The sequence below is a fragment of the Cucumis melo genome, chromosome 7 (genome assembly GCF_025177605.1).
Source record: "Cucumis melo cultivar AY chromosome 7, USDA_Cmelo_AY_1.0, whole genome shotgun sequence".
In the NCBI taxonomy this organism is placed as follows: domain Eukaryota; kingdom Viridiplantae; phylum Streptophyta; class Magnoliopsida; order Cucurbitales; family Cucurbitaceae; genus Cucumis; species Cucumis melo.
In genome coordinates, this window is record NC_066863.1 from 22,219,552 (window position 1) to 22,241,084 (window position 21,533).

The following is a 21,533-nucleotide window of genomic DNA, read 5'->3' on the forward strand; positions in this document are numbered from 1 at the left end:
TGGAGACTTTCTCACATGTTGCCATGTTAAAGTTTATTTGAATACTTTTGTCCATTGCTGCATATTTTGACTATGAAATTTGGGATGTTAAGACTACCTTTTTGAATGGCAATCTTGAGGAGACCATCTACATGCAACAACTAGAAGGATTCATAACTTCAGGTCAAGAGCAAAAATTTTGCAAGCTTGATCGTTCTATTTATGGGTTGAAACAAGCTTCTCGATCTTGGAATATAAGATTTGATACCGCAATAAAATCTTATGGATTTGATCAAATCGTTGATGAACTTTATGTCTATAAAAAAAAATCATCAACAATTCAGTAGCTTTCTTAGTTCTATACGTAGATGATATCCTACTCATTAGGAATGATGTAGGTTTACTAACGAACATCAAACAATGGCTAGTAGCCTAATTTCAAATGAAAGATTTAGGAGAGGCACAATTTGTTCTGGGTATTCAGATCTTTAGAGATCGTAAGAACAAAACGCTAGCTTTGTCTCAAGCATCATATATTGAGAAGATAGTTGTTAATGCAAAACTCCAAGAGAGGCTTACTACCTTTTAGGCATGGAGTTAATTTGTTTAAGGAACAATGTCCTAAGACACCTCAAGTGGTCGAGGAAATGAGACATATCCCCTATGCATCAACTATTGGCAGCTTCATGTATGTGATGATATGTACTAGACCTGACATCTGTTATGCGGTGGGGATAGTCAGTAGATATCAATCTGCTCCATGATTAGCTCATTGGACTGCCGTTAAAACAATCCTTAAGTATCTTAGAAGAACAAGGGACTACATGCTTATGTATGGTTCTAAGGATTTGATTCTTACAGGATACACAGACTCTGATTTTCAAACTAATAGAGATTCTAGGAAATCTACTTCAGGTTCAGTGTTCACTCTTAACGGAGGCTCTGTAATTTGGAGAAATGTCAAGCAATGATGTATTTCTGACTCCACCATAAAGGCAGAGTATGTCGTAGCTTGTGAACATGCCAAAGAGGCTATTTGGCTTAGGAAATTCTTGATTGATTTAGAAGTAGGTCCAAACATGTCAAAGCCAATTACTCTTTACTATGATAATAATGGGGTTGTGGCTAATTCTAGGGAGCCCAAAAGCCACAAGCGTGGAAGGCATATTGAATGCAAGTATCACTTGATTTGAGAGATAGTGCATCGAGAGGACGTGATCGTCACACTGATAGCTTTGACGCACAAGGTTGCTGATCCGTTTACAAAGCCCCTCATGGCTAAGGTGTTTGTGGGTCACCTAGAGAGTCTGGGTCTATGTGACATGCCATATTTAATCTAGGGTAAGTGGGAGATTTATTGGGTGCGTATTGTATGCTCTAGTTTCTTGTTTTGTATACTATTATAATATTTTAACTTTTATGTTGTACACCTCACTAGCTTTAGGACAAGTGGGAGATTGTTGGGGTTGATGTCCTAAATCTCGTAGTCTTGTAGTTTGTAATTGTATATATTATACAAATATTTTATTTATCTAATAAAATAAAGTGTTTTATTTTATTTGACATTTAGTTGCATTAACCCACAAAACCAATAAATGAACATCCAAGGTTATCTTCTGTAACGTAAACATGTATGTGAAGACATATAAGTGGATCATATTTAAGTGATAACCTAAATGGTCTGTAGTAAATGGATAACGTCAGATACCTTATCCTGGTGACACAACGAATACGACTTGCTCTATAGTTGTTACAATTGTTCTAAAGTGCTACAAATGATTTGATCCTAATCATTCATGTCGAGACATTAGAGCGGAAGTATTTTATACAAAGAGTTTGTATAAGGCCGGACCATGAAATGAATAGTCTCTCTTATTAACACCGTTACTAGTCAAGACTACATTTCACCAGGATGACCATAGGTGACTTGACCTGAATCCTCAGTAAGTTGTGAAAGTCTATAAAGGCGGTCCTTTGATTTACATGGGTGAGAATGGCCTATGTTGCCAACTCAATATTCCTACCATTTTAAGGATTCATCTAATTGGGGAGCTGGGAACACAACTACACAAGAAGGAATTCACTCCTTCTCTATAGATAGAGTAAGTAGAGAAATTGCTCTCTTAAGGGCTGATTCCAAGACTTGAACAATGTGGTGCCACACCTCTCTCTTGGCCTTAGAGGAGTTCAGTTATAGTAGAACTATAATTATTGTTTATTAGAGGAATCAGTGGTACTTAAGGAGTTAGATGTAATTACAGGAAAAACGGTAATTTTTGGCCTAGCTGTACTTACGAGAAATTTGTGAAGGGTCATTGCATTGTTGATTGGTTACATCTAATGGACACAAAAAAATATATCTACAGTAAGAAGAGTGCAACTATTAGTCGTTAGTGGAATGACTAATAGTTAATGAATAGAGATTAATTTAATTAAAGAGTTTAATTAATTAATCTCATTTTATTGGAGCTTCAATCTGTAGGTCCATAAATTCCATTCTACGCCACACGTGGTTCTTTGGAAGATAGCGTCTATGTCCCATGAAGGATATTCTATCCCGTATGCATATGGGACATACTTAATACCATTTTTTACTCCACTCTAATAGGTCACCATACACCAAAAAGTCATTAATCGTCCACAACAAGGCTGCATGTAGCTGAAAGAACTAACATGTAAGAGAGTCATACGTACGCACCCCATAAGTTCATAACTCTTTGAGTTCCTCAATCAATGATTGGAGATACACATCGATTTCCCTACCAGGAGATCAAATATCGGGTATGAGCAATGACATGAAGAAATTTGTCTCTTTCATGCATTTCTATGGTAGAAAATTGGTAACATAACAGACCACATATTGTACGAGGTACTCATTTGACGAAATGGGATAAATCCATATGAAGTCAACCTCAAACGCACGTTCCATGGATTAGAAGCAAAATCAGGAAATTCATAATCAAAGTGCTTCCATCCCTCTACATCAGCTGGATGTCTCAACACATCATCTATTTCAACATGTTTATCCGTATACCATCTCATGGCAGCAGACCCTTCCTGCGATACAAATAAGCGTTGTAATCTCGGTATCAAAGAAAAGTGGCGCAATACCTTATGCGTAATTTTTTTTCCCTCTATTATGATTAACCTTTTACTAAGCCTAGTCACATGTAGGACAATGTTGCAAATCATCAAACTCTTTTCAATACACAGTCGTACTTGCACGCGTGAATAGTCTCATATTCCAAGCCCAAGTCACAAAATTTTCGTTTGACTTCATAAAATGAACTAGGAATAATACTACTACACATTGGAAACGCTGCTCTTACGAGTTCTGACAATATGTCGTACGACTTGTTACTCCAACCATTTAAAACCTTCACATGCATCAACTTAAACAAAAAATTCAAGGACGAAAATTCAGAACAACTGAGGTACAACTCATTACATGCTTCATTCAATAAGTTTTGAAATATGTTTGTTGTATCTTCATTTATATCTACCCCAATATTGCTCGACATTTCATCTTCCAAACGACGTTCTTCCGTTTTCTCTTACTGTTCAATCAGGACTTGTAAATCATTCAGCATACCATACATATCGTCTTTTTCAGTAAACTACCTACTACTAGTTCCTTCATCAAAAGGGTTACTACTAGTTCCTTCCCCAAATATTTATGTACCTCTAAAGCTTAATGACTCTCCATAATACACTAATTCTGTGTAGTCAGGGGATATTCCAATAGTAAGTAGATGTCGTTCCACACCCTCTAGTGAGTTCCAATTTAAGTTCATATATCTCTTGCATGGACACCTTATTCGTCCATAGGCATCTACGTGAAACTTGGTAAATTCTAAAAATTGAGTCACTCCCTCTCTATACTCAAGGAAAAACTTATTCCTAAATTTCATTCAACCCTTGTCCATCGTTAAAGTTCCTAAAACATAAATAGGTTTGGTTAGAAACATATTTCTCTCCTTTTGCATCTTAAACTTACTCCCCTGAATATACAACCTCTCAATATTTTCACTAAAACTAACTTCGAACAACAGAGGCTACCATAACTGCGGGATAGCCGGCACAACCTAATTATTAATCATACATAACTTCAATCTTCGCATCCTACCCACCCCTTCCAACAATGCTACCTTACGAGCTATTCTACTACCACCCTTTCAAACCCTTAGAAATACAAACAAATTCAAAACAAAAAAGACTACCATAACTGTAAGATAGTCATCCTAAATCAACAACAAATTAGTTATTCAAAACTACTAAAAGAAAAATATTAGAATTGAACTAAAGGCTACCAAAACTGCAGGATAGCCAAAACGAATCATAGCACATATTACAAAATTTTTAACACAATAATAATCATTGCCCCCTCTCCTCAAATTTTCAACCGTAATCCCTCACTTCAAAATTTCAATTCAACCCCCTTCAAATTTTCAATTAAACCTCCTCTTCAAAATTTCAATTTAACCTTTCCCTTCAAAATTTCAATTCAACCCCTCTCCACTCTAATTTTCAACCCACCCCCTTCAAATATTCATAAACCCTACTTCCCCTCTTCAAATAAACTCACACATTCAAAATTTCAATTCTCCAAATCAATTTCTCAAATACCCCCTCCCCCTACAACCCACATTCAAAATTCTCATTCTAAAACTAAAAATATATTCCTAAACAATATTCTACAACTAATTCATCATTAAAATCCTACAACTAATTTTCAAAAACAAAAAACTAAACTAAACTAACATTTTTTAAAAATTTTGAATTTTAAACTTACCTAACCTAGGAATGTGTGATGGTAGAAGACAAGAGAGGGACGACGACAAGCTCACGGCGGCGACGGCAACGACAGCAATGGGCAGACGCTTCTCTTCTCTTTGATCGCCGGTCGAATCGATATCTCGTCGCTTCTCTTCTCTTTCATTTTGATTCTATGTTTCACAGAACTGAAACATCAATTTATAGGGAAACTCATGCAGCACGAAAATATCGGGAGATCCCCTTACTCCCGATGCAGTTCTCGACGGATAACTAATGGCATCGGGGATCTATCATTACTTTTGATGCAAATAAAACGTGCCGAGTGATCCCCTTACTCCTGACGAAGTCCCCGATGCCATATAGAATGCGTCGGGAATATCTGTCTGACACAATTAATGTTCGATAATTTCCGATTGATGGTTCCTAGCGCGGCATGCCGCGTTGGGATAAGTTATTATTTCCGACATCTTTCCCGACATCTATATCATGACATCGAAAAAATGAGTCTTTCCTGACAGGAGTAAATTGGTGTCGGAATAATGGGTCGTTCCCGACGTTTTTCCTTCTGACGCCTTTTTCTACGTTGGGATAACCTCGATTTTTTGTAGTGTCATTTGACTAAATGAATGCGCAAATGTTGCAAAAAGGACACAAAAAAAAAAAACAATTAAAGATATAGAGGAAGACAAGCAAGAGAAAAGTAATGGAGAGGAAGAGGACAATACAAATGAAGAACAACCAAATGAAGATGATGACGAGCAAACAAAGAACATTTAAAATGGAACTTCAAAATTCAATGAAGGGACATTAGTGTTGGATCAAGAATCATTAAATGATGAGAGAACCAAGAAGAAAAAAACTCGTAAAAGAAAGAAGGTAACATTTTATAAAAGAAAAAAAAAACTTTTTTATACTATAAATGACTGGTTACTAATATTTTCAAATTATAGGTATCAAGTGTAAAAGACAAAAAAAAAAAAAAAAAAAAAAGAATAAGAAGTCAATGAGCAAAAAGGAAAAACATCAATAACGCAAAAAATAGGTATCTTTATTACAATACACACATTTGACATTACTGATTGCAAATTATGTATATTTTAACTTATATTTGATTTCATCTATACTATTGCAACCCCAATAAACATTTGCTTTAGTATAACATTACTGTTATTTGTTACCAAAATGACAATAAATCTGATTGGAATGCATGAATATGTAAAAAGAGCTAGAAAAATCATAAAGATAAAATAGTGTCTATACTTTAGAATTACATCCATCATTTCTACTGTCAAATTTAAACAAAAATAAGTCATATCAATTAAACTAAGGTAAGTCGTATCAATTAGGCAAAAATATGACATGTCTAATAAGGAGTTCATATAAATCACGATTGATATTTATTAAATTAATATTATCTTGTATCATCTTATTAGCGCAATATAATATAATTTTTCACCATTACATTTTATCAATCCAATACACATTGTATTTGTGTTCCATGACTGCCATTACTATGAATATAACATATTCTTGATTCATCATATATTAGGATTGTCTGTACCTAATGTCTTTTCCAATGACGAACGAACCGTTAAATTATCAATTTTACAATGATATGGACCAAGCCTATAGATTATCAATTCTTATTTAATATATTGTTTTGATATTTTGTAACAGCTTGAAATATGCTCTCCTCCTAGCAACATCGGAGGAAGTAAATATGTCATATTTTACATCATTCCTTGAAGATGAGAAACAGATTTCCAAAGTGGCTGAAGAAGAGCTAAGAAAGAATCAACCTATTGAGCGAGTAGTTCAACCTCTACCTCTCAAGTTGATGGAATTACCCACTGCTAGAAAGAATTGAAAGGTGCCAATAGTTGATAAATAAAAGAATGCATGACACGTTTGAGTACATAAAGAATGTTGAAGACAATATGAGTAAGAAAATAGAAAACTTGGTCCGTGAACACAATGATCGAATACATCAAGAATCCACCATTTGGAACTTTATCAAATACCCTATATACGAATGTATTAAACCTACACCATATGTAGATCTTTGACAATAAATGCAATTAATAGATTTTTTACAAACCTGATGCAAGAGATTTCAAGAAGCACTTATATAATATAGAGAAAGACCGAGCGAAAAAAGAAGAAGAACAACAAATAGATCTCAAATCTTATGTTCCAATAAAGCTTGACAAAAGAAATGATGATCAAGACAGATTTAGAAATGCAAACCAATATATGGATTCAAGTTTGGGAGAGATAAACAGAAGTAGAGAAAAGAGGACACACGAAATAGGTGGAACAATGGGACAAAAAATTGAAGGAATGTTAGGCCCTGATCACATTCTGCACTATGCAATGAGATTACATGCAACAAGAACTGACTATGCGATGAGACTACTATGCAAGAAAAGTTGGTGATTAGAGAGATTGCAAGGTAACTTGCGTTTCGTGTTCTAGGCTACGAATGAGCTATTATGTGATTTGAGCTTCCTTCACCAAGAAGTAGTGACGTCATCCTCGTGTAAGAAAGTCCATGACTAATTTGATCTTGCCACCCAATTAAGTTTAGGATAAGGAAGTGACAGTGACATGTCGCATTCTGACATTGGGTAATTCTCACTACGAGCAAAGGTAATCATTCCTCGATGGAAAGTTTCACCAAAGAGACTTATAAATAAGTGAAATCATCCCATTTTGAATATGCTTTTACCTTGTATTTACAAAAGAAGGAACGGAAGAAATTTCAAGATTTTCAGAGATTTATCACAAGCTTAAATATGGAAAGGAAGAAAGAACCTTTTGTTGAGATTATTGAGAATTTGGTTTATTTTACAATTCCAAATTGTAAAACTAAAATCACCAAAAGTCCAAGAAACCTTTTTGGTTTGGAATAAACTCCTTTTTTTTATAAGCAAACTACATGCAAACATTTTGATATTCAGGATAAATACATTAAATAGGAAAATCCAAACTTCTCTTTGGCAAGCCAAGCTCAATCGAAAAAGCACTTGCCAAAATCCAGAGAAGTTTTTCTGTTCCTCTATATTTGTTCTTGTGCTTTCTTTTTTGATCTTATGCTTCAAGGACAAAGAATGCTTTTAAAGTTGGGGGTGGTTAGGTTTAACTCAATTACATATTTCCTTGCATAATTAATATTTTTTAGGTACTTTGAAATTTTTGCCAATTTTAATTCTTTTAGCCTTGCATATGAGAAATTAAGACTTTTGTTTCAATTTGACTCTTGCATATCAAGATAATCCTTGAGCATTTGAGCTTGGGTTTTGTGGATTTTTATAACTGAATGAATGCATGTATGTAGCATGATTGAAATGAATGTTTGATTGAATGAAGAAGAAAAATTGCATGGATGTTCTTTCTTGTTTGCTTGGTGTTTTACTATGATAGTCTATGATACACTTATCCTAACTTAGCTTGCTTGATTTTAAATAGGAAAAAGAGCATTCACAAATTTGACGCCATTATAAAAATTTCTCTTGTTATCTCATGCATTTTTTTACTTCTTCGTTAAGTCACAATGTATGATCCTTTAGATAACGAGTACTTGGGCTTAAATTCATTTGTTGCCACCCCAAAAGGTCGATCATCCCATTGAGTATACTAGACGAATCCTAGAATAGAAAAAGTCCATAAAAAAACTCAAATCAAAATAAGGCTTGCTCCCCGAGAAGAAAAAGAAAAAAATTTAAAAAAAAAAGTGACAAAGCTGAGGAAACACTTGCTTTAAAATCAAAAGGTGTGACTTGAAAAAGAAAAAGAAAATCGAAAATAAAAGCTCAATAAAAAATGGAGATGAGTGTTTGTACAGTTGAGCCGAAGGGGTTAAACTTTAATCTGTGATCAATTAGGGTCCTCTATGTTCAATTAATGTTACCCGATGTTAGTGCAGTACGAACCCTGCAAAGGAAGCTTCTCTTTTGGCTTAATAAAACAAATACATCCTGTACAAATTTATGTCCTAAAACTCGTAGTTTGTAGTTTAAATTATATTCTATTCAATAAAGTGGTTGACTTATTAGTGAAAATAGAATACTATAACCTCCAATAAACTAAGGTCCTAAGGCTATCTAGTGTAGACTTGAACTTTATGTAGAGACATAAACGTGGATCAAACTCGAGTTTATAGCTCAAATGATCTATAGTGTATGAACAAGGTTGGACGGCTTATTTCGAAAACACTATGGATGTGGCCCGCTTGTAGTTAGTACAAACCATGTGATCTTGAATCGTTCATGTAGAGACATGAGAGTGGGGACATCTATATAAAGAGTTTGCATAAGATTGGAACCATGAAATAGTCAATTTTAAGTTATAACACCGTTGATTATATAAACTGACTATTTTGATTTTGATGACCTAGATAATTTAATCTTAATCCTAAACCTAACTATAAACTTCTGTTCAAACGGTATTATTCTTAGATATGCATAAGTGAGGGCAACTCAAGGACGCTGGCTCAATAAGCCTCCCATTTCAGGGGTAAGATCGATTGGATGGCTAGGGACATAGGGTGCAAAACAGAATTCACTTCTACAAATTTTAGGGTTAATAGATAAGTTGTTCCCTTAAGGATTGAATCCAAGTCTTGAATAAAGGATCTCGTCCTCTCATTAGTCCGAGAGGGATTCAGTTATAGGTTGGACCTTAAACAAAATGTTCAATAATGGATCAGTGGGACTTAAAGAACAAAATGTATCCTCGAGGTTAAAACGGTATTTTGACCCAGCCGAGGTTACGAACAACCTATGAAGGATTAACTTATTAATCATGGTTATATCAAATGGACACAAATATATCTATAATGAAGGAAGTGCAACTACGAAACTTTAGTGAAATGACCCATTAGTTAACAAATATTGATTAACTCGGTCTAAAAGGGTTTAGAAAGTTAATCTCGAATCATTGAAGTCCATGATCTATAGGTCCATTAGATTCCCCTACTAGCTCATATGGAATTAACTTAGAATAATATGTTGGAATAATTCGAATTGTTCAAATTAGGTAAAGAGAGAAAAACCGACGAATATATGTGATATAGTCGTTGGTTATAGAGGTTTATGTTTAAATGTGATTTAAATGTTAAAAATATGAATACGGATAGGTGGCTACATGAGATGTAAATACGTAGCCTACTAAGTTCTACTAATGGTTAATGGATTATTAGGTGTTGAGATTTAATAAACTAATTGCTAGCAATTTTGCATGTAATTAGTCTATTTAAAGGGCATTTTTCAAATATTTGAAAACTTTTGGAAAATTTTTGATTTTATGAATTTCAAAATTATTTTTCCAAACTAGTTTTCTCTCCCAAATCTCAAACCAAAATTACTCATCAATTTCCATCTTTTTCTCAAATTCCTTCATTTAATGGATCCCACAACCCAATTCTAAGTTCGAAGAATAGCGGGTTAACACTTATAGTGGTCCCGATTTGTGATCGTAAAAAGATTTCGAGAAGTCGGAAAAAGCTTCAAAGATAAGTATTTTCCTTAACCCTAATATTGTTTAAATTAGGTCTTTTTTAGCATGTTAATCACTAAATTGTTTAGTTGCATATCGGGTAAAGTTCGATCTTTGTTTCCGCTGCGTATGTTTCATATTCCATCACATCCCTGGCCTAGTATTCCCTAGTTAGCATGATGGTTTGATCAAGGGTCGTGTCTATATGGAGAAATCCTTCACGTACCAGAGTAAGGGAAAAACAAATCTAGGGTACTTTTAACTCTTTCAAAGCATGCCTAGTGTGTCAAAGTAACAAAGTATTGCATCCATCAATACATGATTTTATTTGAATAAAAAATCTTTTAAGATGTTCTTCATTTGAATGTGCTGGCTTTTTAGAATATTTGATTTATTGAAAGCTTAAGCACAGAGAAACTTTTAAGACTTGAGTTTTAATCCTTGTAACTTTTTATAACATCACTGTAAACCCTAGACTTTGTGGTCTTAAAATTTTTATAAGTGTTGAAGACAACCATGTTTAGGGTTATTATGTTGTTCTTGTTGTTTAGGTAATCATGTTGATGAAGAGCCTAAGTGTTGAAGGGAAATATTGTTGGCGGCCAAAAAAGTGTGAGAACTGTTGACATGTCTAGGCGCCAAGGCTTAGTGTTGTGGTTGTGTGGGCATGAAAACCTCTAGGCTTAACCTAGGTGGCCAAACACATATAGGCAAGAAAAGACAAGGCAATAAGGCTCTAAGCTAAGTGATTGATAGAAGGCAAGCCCGCGTTGATCTAGCCGACCATATGCGCATAAGGACTTTTGGGCAAGGAGCTTGAGGTTGCGTTTTTTGAAGAGGATTATAGATGTTCAAGACAAGTCAACTGAGTGAAGAACAGGTGCCCAGAGCATGTAAGGGTGATTTTTACAGCAAGCAGAAGGTGGCAAAAGTTGTCATGCAAAACGCAATATTTAAGGGTCAATTTAAAAACTAGCTGCAAGAGCTTCATAAAAGAGTATAGTTCCCAAAGTGAGACTACTAAGCAAAGGGGAAGCGAGGAAGGTTGAGTTTGAGTTCAAGGAAGAGAAAAATGTCAAAATTTGGAGGAATCTGAGTAGCGTAGACACTTTGGAGGCAATAGGTCAATTACCTTCAATTTTAAAGCTGACATTTTAAGGTAAGAAAGTTAAGACAATTCTAAAAAATTTTGAAGAAGGAACTTTTTCATTTTGATGGCTAGGTTAAACGTTATAAGCATTAGAATTTGAAAGTCATTTTCTGGAATTTTTGCAGTTTCTGAGTAAGCTTAAAGGTGAACGAGTATCAAGGCATAAAGGTCTTTATGAGTGCGCATTGATAAGGTAAGGAGGTCATTTTAGCTTTGTATAAAGTGTGCAACACGACCAACACATAGCGAGGCAGCATGGGGTATGCACCCAGGTTATGTGCAAGGCCATGTGTGTAAGGGAATGGAAGCATGCGTGGGGCGAGGCGTTCTGTTGTGTGAGGGTGCACGTAAAGTGTTGCATAGCGCAGCGTCACACACTACAAGAAAAATCTTCTATTATGACAGTTGGTTCCATCCCAAATTAAAAGGATGGAACAAATAACTGTCATCAAATGTTAAAAAACGAGTTTTTGGCGGGAAAAGACGGTGATTTCAGAATGTCCAAATACATTATAGTTATTTGTTGTCATAATATGTAAGGGCATTAAAAAATTAATTAAATATTTTTTATTAAAATAGAAAAAATAAAGAAAAGGCAAAATCCTTCACTTTTCTTCTTCAAAATCCCTCCTTTTCCTTTTTCACCTACATTCCCCTTTCCTTCTTCAAAATTCCTCCCCTCACGAACGACGAATGACGCATGACGAAAACCCCAACCTTAACCCCATTCTTCTCATCTCCACGTCCTTTCTTCTTGGCGACAGAGACCCACGGCGAGGAGACTCATTGCATCGCTTGTGAGTTCTTGATCTTTATTTTTCGTTTCTTCTCCCTCCATTTATCTATTTCCCCGTGCACAGTTCCACAAATTACCTTGATAAATTCAAGAGGAAGTAGGGTTCTTAGAGACATATAAAGAGCACCGATTTCTTGTCTTCTTTTTGTCTCTCCCTTTCTCTCCCTAGCTAACTCAATAACGCCTTTGTTCATTAACTAAGGTACCATAATTCAAAAATACATTTTAACTATTTTGTGGTTCTTTAAAAGTATTGATGGTTTTGTGAAATATATTGTTGGCTATGTGATGAAGCATTTTGGCAGCTTACAATGTGTGTGATGAAATGTCTCAATGAAGCATTTGGTTGATTTTTAATTGATTTTTGTTTGTTTAAATTAGGAAATCAAGACCAAGGGAGATTTCATGGCTATAGGAGGAAGCTTTGAGAAAAAGAGAATGAAAATGAATTGTTAGATTTTAAACTTTGATGATGTGTAGGGCCTTTGAGTATTTTCTAGAATTTAGTTGTTACAGTCATACATGTTTAGTGTTAGGTTTTATTTCTAGTAGGGCAGGAATTTCACTCTCCTCTCTTCCTGAAAAGAATATTTAGTCTTAGGATGTAATTAGGATTGTTTCTCAAGTAATGAATTTTGGAATGAATGGAAATTATTTGGATACTTAGTTTTATATTCTGCTATGGTTTCTTACATAGCACTTTAAGGTGCTTACATGTTTTTTTAAAACATGAATGATGGTCTTCGATTCAAATCTTAGTGTGGATTCTATTGCTTGTAAACTATATTGCACTTAAGAGCTATTTTTATGACATAGATCTTTGGGGTTTGTAGAAATGATAGACTACTGTGTGAAAATTCATAGACTAATGATGAACTAAAACTTATGTAAATCTCTATTCTCTACCACATTTTGCCATTAACTTCATGAATTTATCAAGGTGATGCAGATAGTTAGTTGTTAATTGCTATGGTATAATGTATTATTGGGATGGGTAAGAATGGATGAGATGAACATTGAGATAAGAGTTGAAACATCTTATAGTTTCTAACTATTTGCTTCTTTTCTTGGAGAATTGGTGGCCTAACAACCCTACTAGAGGTTGTTGTCATAATCTTCTACTATAACCATCCTTTTTATGTTGATTTTGAAGCATCAATGGCTGATCAAAACGCACAAAACGCTCTTGCACGTTTAAAGGTAGTTCATTTAGATTTTCTAAAAAATATTCAAGAAACAAATTTTCATACTAATACGTGATAAGAAATGATAAATTGGCTTAATATGAGTTGACTACATTTTTTAGAGTGCTAGGAAGCTATCCAATGGACACTAGTATGCTATGAGAAGTTACAGCATCCAGAAAACTTGATATCTCCTTTTTCTTTGTTTTTAATTTATGGAATGTGCTTGTATCTCGTAAAACTAGTCATGAGATATATTAATTTGAATATCCTCCACTATTCAAATTAACTTATTTATTGACATTTTCGAGTTTTGATTATGTTATTTATATGGTTAAAACTTGACTGCTTTGAGCTGATTATTTAAGATTTTGAAAGCTTTAATTGCTTCGAGTTGATTCTTTAAGATTTTAAACTTTGATGATGTGTAGGGTCTTCAGGTTTGGGTTTGGTGGGTAAAAAAGAGTAATTACGTAATTGTTTAGCTAGATAACTTCATGTTAGCAATGAAGAAGTTTAGGATCTTATTTATATCTCTACTATCTTCTTTTAAAATTCTACTAAGAGGTTTGGTTTTAAGAACATGATTAGTTTGGATATTGTTTTCTTGCTTGTTGCTGTTAGTGCTAGCCATTGCATGTTTGAAGTTGGTTTACATCAAAACAAGAGCTAAAGAATAATTAGTCTATGATGAAAAATGAATACATTCGAAAATTTATGGAAAAAGACGGTTCAGTTTTTGTTTTGCTTCCATTGTTTTGTTGTTGCTCATTGGTGGGTATGTTGTAGAATACTTTGTTGTTCTTAACCTTTGTAGAACTATTTGCCAGGTAGGTTCTTCTTGCATACCTGAAAAGCAAGGCACAAATAAACACAACATAGACAACAAAAATATTTCTATCAAGTGTCATAATGTCCAGATGTTGTAGAAGTAGGTTATGGCTAAATTAAGATGTCTATGCTTAGTTTTGTACTTTCCTATTGATTTGCTACCATTGTCTTTCAACAGTTGTTTTTATCTTGGTATGCAACCTATTGAATTCAATAGGTGGGTTTATGTCATTGGTTGTAATTGGTTTTCTTCTTACTCATAATATTTATGTTGGTCCATCAATTTAATTTTAACTCATTCCATTTATATATGTTTAGTTTAAATATTAGTTAGTTAATTAGCGACTTGTATGGTTGATTGTTCTGCTTTACTTCTATGTATTTTCAGCCACTGTTATTATTAGTATGTTTTATTTATTATTTTTGTTATTTATGTACATTTAAGTAATGTTGATCTTGGAACTGCTTGTGGCAAGTATTTCCGTGTTTCCTACCTTGGCATTATCGATCCAGGTACTAAAAACTTTATTTATTTAGTTCATTAAATTTTATATCTACGTGGTTGGATAAGTATGTTACTTGTGATTTTGAATCTATATAGTGTTTTGCTTTCCTAAATGTAGAATCAATGCATGCATGTAAGTTGCTATCCTAGCTTGATGTAATATGGGATTAATGTGGTGTGTTCTTGGAGATGTAATGAACTAAACAAGAAAATATGGGAACTTTTTTATCAACATCCTGGAATAAAATAACAATAGCCTATAATTTATACTAAGGTTTTTACAACAAGGAAAATGTATCACCTTTTCAACAAGTCAAAGAGTCTAAAGTGAGGATAAATTCTAATAGGTAATTGACAACTAATTACATCATAATGGGTTGAACTTGTAACGACCTAACTTTCCGGACTAAGCTGAGGTCACTACGTACTGCTAAGACTCAACAGTAAAACACAGAAGCTCATAAAAGATTGGTTACGATTCATTAAAACATTTAAAATATCACAAAAGCAGTTTCGGGCCCTATTTTAAATCACGTTCCCAAGAGTTCCAAAATATAGTTCACAAAATCATCAAAACAAAACCACCAATCAAATGTTCTAACCACTCCATTAAATTCTCAAAAGAAATAGAAATTAACAAATACGTCAGCGGAAGCATAAAGAAACTAGACGCATCCATATGGTCTTCATGCATTCTTCTTTTCCCTCACCGGTCTGCCCCTTGTCATACCCTTACCTGAAAAGTTAAAGAGAAAAGGGTGAGTATAAGAATATACCCAGTAAGGGACCTACTATTGGGCCCGTTAGGGTAATAACAGTTAGCTTCCTATTAAGGGGTACCCTACATAAACAGTCTAGTGGTTCTGTCAGATGCACATATCAGTCTAGTGATCCCAAAGGATGCACATATCAGTCTCGTGATCCCGAAAGATACACATATCAATCTACTGATCCCGAAGGATGCACATATCAGTCTCGTGATCCCAAAGGAAACACATATCAGTCGAGGAATCCCGAAGGACACCGTGCTTGTAAGGTACGCTACCCCATAAATAAAGCTAACTGTTACCCCACAATCCATACTAAACCGTCTATAACAGTCACATCATAATAAAGTTCAAGTTAACGGTTCAGTTATAAGCTTAGCCAATCAGACAGTTTAGGTTTAAACAACTGTCTCCTGAGTCGCTATCACTACTAGAAAAAGAGGCTTTCTTGACGGTTTTTGGAAAAAACGTCAAGAAAGGGGTGGTTTAATAGGAAAACCGTCAAGAATTTTTATGAAAAGGCGAAGGGTAGTCAATTTTAAGCTTTCTTAACGGTTTAAAACCGTCAAGAAATATGAACCTTTTCTTGACGGTCATAAAGTGTCAAGGATTGTCTTCTAAATTCTTGACGTTTTTCAAACGTCAAATAATATGTAGTTATCCTTGACGTTTTAAAAACGTCAAGTAATATCGATTAAATTCTTGACGTTTTAAAACGTCAAGAATTTTGATGAAAAGGTGGAGAGAAGTAATTTTAAAATTTCTTGACATTTTTAAAACGTCAAGTAAGAGGATTTTCCTTGACGCTTTAGAAACGTCAAGAATTACTTAATAATTGAAAAAAAATAAAAACATAATTTCTTTTAAAAAAAACCTAATTTCTTTTTACTTTTTAAATAAAAAACTATTTTTCAAAAAAACATAAACCCCAAATTCCCCTTTCTTCACAACCTAAACCCACGAAAACTCCTCCCTCGCGCGCCCCCTCACTCCCATCTCTCTTACCTTTCTCCATACCCATGATTTCTTTCCTTTCTTCTTCCCTTCTTCACAAATTTCCAAATCCTATTCTCTCAACTGCATGCCCTAGTGCCCACCACCGTAAGTTCGTGACCCCACCTCTACCGACGTGACTCGGTCCAAGATGACGTCCGCTCTTCCATTTCACTCTAAAAATAAGATGAAGTATCCAATAATTTCTGCTCGTCTTGACAATTCTAAGAACTAAGCTAATCAGCAACTCAAATGTTTTTTCTGTGTAACATTCCGTTGTAATGTGGTGTTTAGGGATTTCTGGGTTATTGGTGGTTTGCAAGTTCCTTACTATTTTGATAAAGCTTCGGGGTGAGGATTGGAATTTTCTGAGCTGAAAAACTGTACAAATGTTTGGTATATGTTTGTTTTTTTTCTTGTTGGTATAACATTTCTTCTGGAAGATAATTTCTTTGTGTTGGTATATGTTTGTTTCTTTTCTTGTTGATTCTTCTCTTCGTTTTCTAATTCTTTTTTATAGAATTTTTTTTCTTTTGTTTCATTATTGCCTTTAAGAGTGCAATTCACTTATTTTCTCCTTTGTTCTGTCTCTTCACTTTTATTTTTTTATTTAACATCTCTTGTCGTTCTTTATTGCTGTTTTTTTAAGTTCAACAATTGGGACTAGGGGAGATTCAAACTTAGTACACTCATAGGATGGTTGAACTTTTTTTTTTTTTTTTTTTTTTTGCTGTTGCTCTACTGCTATTGTTAAAAATTTGGATCTTATATTTTGTTTCTAAGATTGGATGTATAATTTATTTTTTTGGATGGTTTTAAATATCTTCACCTTTTTGTCTGTGTTTGGTCTGCCTTTTATAGTTAATAACATTATTTTTAATCTTGTAGTTTAAGCTTGCCAATTTTACGTCGGGTATGTTGTTTTGTTTCACTTTAATTATATTATTATTATTATTGGTTCTGTACAAATTATGGTTTGTATGGTGTTTTTTACTACATTCATTTTAATTGTTCCATTTTTTTCTAATTGTTTTCTTATTGTGTGGTATTTTTTTAGTTTCACCTCTTGTTATATTATATTTTCATGTACGCTATTGTTTAGTAGGTCGATTTGTTGGGTATTGTACATATAGTTGCTGGTTATTTTTTATTGTGAGGACAATGGATCCTATTGTTTTATGACTAGATGCATAGGTTGTTTGGTAATTTTTTTAATTTATTTAATTTTATAATTTGAGAATTTGAGTTTATTCATTAATTTGTTTTTGTCTTCATTTATTTATCTGTACAAATTTGTTCGGTACAAAATTTAACTAAACATTTGTAAGAAGGGGAAAAACTGTACGGGGAGAAAGTCTATCTATTTGGGTCTATAGAACGTAAGCAATTTAAAATTGGAGCCTTCCTTTTGTTTTTCATCACTCAGAGAATCTGAACAATTATATGCATCTATTCTTTTGTGGTTTTCTATTATGAAGCACAATTTGTTCCCTTCAGGGGAGAATGTGAAGTTATCTACATTCCTATGGTTGTGACTATAAGTTGTTCGGTATATTGATTATAATGTGGTGTTTAGGGATTTCTGGGTTATTGGTGGTTTGCTGCAGAAATCCATAAAAATTGTTTCTGCTGTTGACATGGCAAATGACAAAGAGGAGAGGTGATAGAGAGGTTCGTACGTAAGTCCCTTTTTTTCTTTTGGCTGGTAATTTAGGTTCTCACCTTTCATGTTTAACGTTGGATACTGACATGTACATTTTCGATGCTGAAATAGGGATACAGAAGAGTAACCAGGCTGGTGTAGCGACCCTCGGTTACCTCCTTGTGCTGCGTAATTTTTCTCTTTCATAATTATGGTTCTCCCTTAGTTGGATATATTAACACCAGATCACCTTTTAATTATTCTTGAATTTAGTCCTCTAGAAGCTTTTCTACACATTGGAATCTCTTTTTTATGAAAACTTGTGAGATAGAGTTTAGAACTACTTACTGGTCGCAATTTGGTCATATTGTATCTTCACAAGTTTAGATTACTGATTTCGTATGTCACAGGTTTGTAGAAATCATGGCTCCTGTATTTTCTCATGAAGCTTGGCGATGTGTGTGGCATTTGATTCAGGTATACTGTTACTCCATGATGTTACTTAGAATTTGACTTTCTACCTTTGGGATAGTCTAGAAACAAACATTTTTTCTCTTTTGATTGTACTTATGGCTTGTAGTGCATTGTTTGAGATCTTTGATTTAATAGTTCATTGTTACTTAGAATTTGAAACTATCATTTTTTTTAATGATAGTTTTTAATAGTTCAACTTTTAATGTCACAAGTGTTGGAAACATGAGTCCCAGATGGAAAGATATATAAGCCAAAGAACATAGAAAAGAAAGAACTTGTTGACTGCTGCATAATCATTGCAGTGAATATTAGATGCAAACAAATTGATCTTAATATTCATAAACAATTTGAATTACATTATGGAGATTGGAGAAAATGATTAGTTGAGTAGAAAAGCAGCCTTACAATAAAAGTATGTTGCTGTTTGCTTGCACCATAACTCTCCTTTATTACCTTCCCTGCTACATTTCTCTTCCCTATGAGCCCTCTATGCCTAGTTACTTTATCAAACCTATTAAGAAGTAAACTACAAGAATTAGAAGTATAGTCCAAAATATATAGCACAAGAATAGTGGTGGAAGAGTAAGTTGTTTGGGTACTTTGCATAAACTTTCTGAGTGAATAGAACAGTATCATCCCCCTACAAACATCACCTGCATTGATGTTTTAGTTGAATAATTACAGCCACTAAAAGAGATCAAAGATCAAACAAATAAAAATACTATGACAAATGAACAAGCACTCACCAATATAATTGACAAGGAAAGATGACCTCGGATATTGAACTTCACCATTTCCATCTTTCAACCTAAGATGGGGAGGGGGATAAGCAAATAGTAGTTGTACCGGATACGAATTGTATATTTAATTCTTTTTGAAGGATTGAATTGGTGGTATATGATTTTTTCAGACTCCCCTCTCTTTTTGCTTAATAAGTTCGATATAATGGTGCAACTTTGCAGAAGCTCAGAAAGAATACAATAGAAGTGCCATTAGTTTGAATTAATATTGAACTAGAGTAATTAATCAATTATTACAATGGAATTGTTTACCTGATAGGGTGTATTTATTTGTTTTAAAATAGCACCAAGGAGAAGTTAAGTTAATTGTAGTAAGTTCATCACAAAACAAATCTTTGTAATCAAAACTATTATTTCATTGACTCTTCACATCATTTTTGTAGAGCAAATGATGTGGCTATGTTCTTAGTCTAAGTTTAAAGGCTAATCACTACTACTCAAGGTCAAATTTATCTACCTTTCTTCCTCTTGTTTCTGTTTTTTCCTCATATATAACACGTAAAACTCTTGAAGTGTCTCTTAAGGATTTGTAATAGCATAATTTGGATAAATGACCTCTCCAAGTAGACACTAATGATTCTAACTTCCTTATTGAATCTTTTGTGAAGCATACTAAGTTGAATTTTTTTTGTCACTAATGTCTATGAGCTCGTTCAAGCAAAAGCATGATTTTGGTATATTCTTGAGCTTTCTATGGAATCCTGTATTTTTATAATCTCTTTTTCAAATCAAAATCATATATGTTTTTGTTCTTTTGTTTTTTGTTTTTTGTTTTTTGTTTTTTGTTTTTTGTTTTTCTTTTTTTTTTGCAAATAAGAGACATGCTGAGGCTGCCCGGATTAGAGAAAAATACCCAGACAAAATTTCGATAAGATTTATGACTTTTCTTGTTGGTTATTCTGTATTCAATTTAGATTTTATTTTATGTTTGTGTACTGAATTTTGAGGTATAGGTTTGGAGCTTTCATTTGTGTTATGGTTGAATCTTCTTTTTTTATTTCTATTTTTGTTTACAATTTGAATTTTGAAATGAAGATATAATGCTTAAAATATTGAAGAGGGATCAAGTTGGGTCATTTAGTTTGTTTGGAGAGCGAGTGTGTCACTTAAACACTTTTTAGGAACCTCTTTTACATGAATTATATTACATGATGTGTTTTATTTAGTTGGTGGATTGTGTTACTCTCTTTAGTTTTTGGTTCTCAAGCTTCACTTTGATCATTTTAATCTCTTGTAAAGTGTTGAACCTACTTTGTAACTCTTGAAAACTTTTGTGTTTTTATTAGGTCTTGCACCAATATCCCTTTTGTAACTCTTGAAAACTTTTATTAGGTTTTGACCATCAAGAAAGGAGACTTTGTCGTCTTTTGTCCATCAAAAATATGAAAAAGTTCATCAAGATAATCGTTTTCATTGACCTATTTTGCCCATCAAGTATTATCCTTATATTAGTCGTCAACTAAACTCTTTTGTTGATGTTTTTTAACCGTCAACTATAACAATTTAAAAAATACATATATATGGGTCATTACGACCTTCCCATATATGCAAAACGTCAAAAGATGAAAAATCCACATACACACAACTATACAACAACTTCTGCAAAATACCAACAATCACAAATATTATAACATTTAACAAAATCAAAAGGCATCAACAACTTGGTACAAAATTTGTTCAACATCATTAATAAAATGAAAATAGTAAACTCGTAATCAAAATTACTTAAACATCAACAAGTCTCTAAGTTTGAAACAAGTTCAATTAACTCATTCGAACTTGTCATCATATATCTTGATGATTGTTTCTTTGCCCCTATTAACAAATAAATAAAACAAAATGTTATCAATACAATATAAATATAAAAACTAACAATATCACTTTAATTAAATTTGATAGCCAATTTAACTGAGGAAAGAAATGTTACACATGGGTGTGATTGTAGGAAGTCTCAATTTACCTCTAAGGCACACTTATAACTCAAACTAAAAGAGAAAATGAAGATATTGCACTGTTATGTATTATAACAGTATATTATACTTATATAACATTATCAAGAAAAAAGAAAAAATGAAGATAAAAGGATTGTAGCTTAATACTACAATTCAATTACCTTCTCTACTCTCGAGTCCTTTGTGAG

At 33.5% G+C, this 21,533-nt stretch overlaps 1 long non-coding RNA gene across 1 annotated transcript; it reads left to right on the forward strand.

The window, feature by feature from the left end:
- Window positions 1–18,066: 18,066 nt before the first annotated feature.
- LOC127150148 (uncharacterized) lies at window positions 18,067–18,599 on the forward strand. The gene is made up of 3 exons (XR_007822153.1): window positions 18,067–18,148; window positions 18,252–18,308; window positions 18,530–18,599. It is a non-coding gene; the product is annotated as an uncharacterized LOC127150148 (long non-coding RNA).
- Window positions 18,600–21,533: the final 2,934 nt, after the last annotated feature.